This window comes from Pundamilia nyererei, unplaced genomic scaffold (assembly GCF_000239375.1).
Source record: "Pundamilia nyererei isolate P.nyererei 1_Seehausen unplaced genomic scaffold, PunNye1.0 scaffold04383, whole genome shotgun sequence".
Lineage (NCBI taxonomy): Eukaryota > Metazoa > Chordata > Actinopteri > Cichliformes > Cichlidae > Pundamilia > Pundamilia nyererei.
Genome location: NW_005191784.1, coordinates 1 through 1,853, shown reverse-complemented (window position 1 = coordinate 1,853; position 1,853 = coordinate 1). Strand labels below are relative to the sequence as shown.

At 40.5% G+C, this 1,853-nt stretch overlaps 1 long non-coding RNA gene across 1 annotated transcript; it reads right to left on the bottom strand.

Moving 5' to 3' along the window:
• Nucleotides 1-49: 49 nt before the first annotated feature.
• Nucleotides 50-740, bottom strand: LOC102215740 (uncharacterized). Its single transcript, XR_312629.1, has 2 exons — nt 694-740; nt 50-92 (listed from the first exon to the last, which is right to left on the bottom strand). It is a non-coding gene; the product is annotated as an uncharacterized LOC102215740 (long non-coding RNA).
• Nucleotides 741-1,853: the final 1,113 nt, after the last annotated feature.

The window sequence follows — 1,853 nt, the reverse complement described above, 5'->3', positions numbered from 1 at the left end:
GCTAACAAGATGGTGTATCGGTCAGGATACAGGAAGGAGGACAACAGGCTTCCACTTTGCTGGATTGTCACCGCCAGCTGTTTTATTGCTACCTAGATGCTCAGTGTTGCCAGCAGTCTGTAGTAACAAACAAGTTGCCATGAGTATATAAATATATACAACAACAGCTTCACTAAGATAAACATAAAGAATTAAATGAAATAAACCAACACATCCATCTGAATATACACATAACACAACATATATGATTTGAACTATGCCAATCTTACATCTCTTGCTCCAAACACAGATAGGACACAATTAAACACAGTGAGAATGTCATACATAGCCGAAACATCCACTCTAACTGTAAACAAAGGACTTTGGCGCCATCGTGTGGCCGAATAAAATTACTACATAATGGCGGCGGCCAGCGGCACATGCTTCGAGTCACGAGATGAAAAAATGCGGTGCTATAATGTGGTAGAATGTAACTAAAGCCGCGGCCAACATCAGAATCAGAAAATAAACATATTCAAGGAAACTTACTTCCAGTCATGTACTTAACACTCGGAGCATCACTGTGAAGGATGGCAACCAGGAACACAGCTTACGAGGTAAACAGAACTAACACGGAAAACAATCTCCCCTTCTCGAGTAGCCTCGCGTTACCCCCAACTTCTGCCTACGTCATTTCCTAAGACTTCACCCCACACAATATTGCAGAACATAGACATAAAATCCCAGAGCCTTTTATACATATATATTACGTTTAACCCAAGCAGCGAAAGTCCGCGGTGATCTGAAAATTATGTGCCGGGAGTTGTGCCGTTCTCAGCCGCATCAGTAACCCTCGAGCTCCCGGCTAGCTATCGAGCTGGTGGGTAGCAGACGCCTCCGGAAACGTCGAAGAACTTTTGCAAATATGCGATATCCTGATAAAACGAGCAGATATTTGATGTTTACACAGCTACTTTCTCGCCTGAAAATATGTTAAAAGTTTATTTTGTGACCCAGAAAGAATAATAAGAGTAATTTTAAAACTTAGTAGCGGCCATTGTTGGAAACTGGAGTTTGACTGGGCTGCGCTATGAATTCTGGGATATGGTAGGCCACGAAGGGCACACCCGACCCATCCTTCAAATTCGGGGAAAAGGAGGACTGATTTGTCGGCTACATTCGGAGGAGTCTACGAATTTGGACAGCCTTCGGCGCGTCGCTGTGACGTGATCGGTCTACAAATGCGGCCTCAGGAGGATGCAGCCCATGAATTTGGACATGTCCATTTAGTCAGACAGGCAGCATGAACTAGTACAAACAATTACAGCAACAAATGCCGGATCATTGTTCAGGCGTGTGCATGACTGAGGTTTCATAACAGTTTTTAACAATAGTTATTAAGAAACACATCATCAGAAACTAAATGGATTTAAATCAGATTACTATGTGATGCATCATGATGGTGGTGGGAATATTCAAGTCTGTGGGTGTTTTAATCTTCTCAATCTAAACACTTGCACTGAACTGACTCCACTCTAATCTTGAGAGACATGATCCACTCTCTGGTTTCAGTTTTCTAATGGTTTGGTAGGATTTTAAATGCAGAACATGTATTTATGTAGTAGTATTTGTGCATTTGTTAAATTTGTTGCATATTAAAAAAGGCACCTGTAACATTCTGTCCAACTTTAAGCAAAACACATATTTCTAAAATAACTTAAAATATAATAATGAAACAATACTTCCCCCTGCTGCTTGAAATATGGAATTTTATTTGATAGCACTTCTTACAGAAAGAGACAACAAACCAAAGATAAAACCCCTCGAAAAACAAAAGCAAGAAAAATTAGAAGACATTGTCAGAAAAATAGATT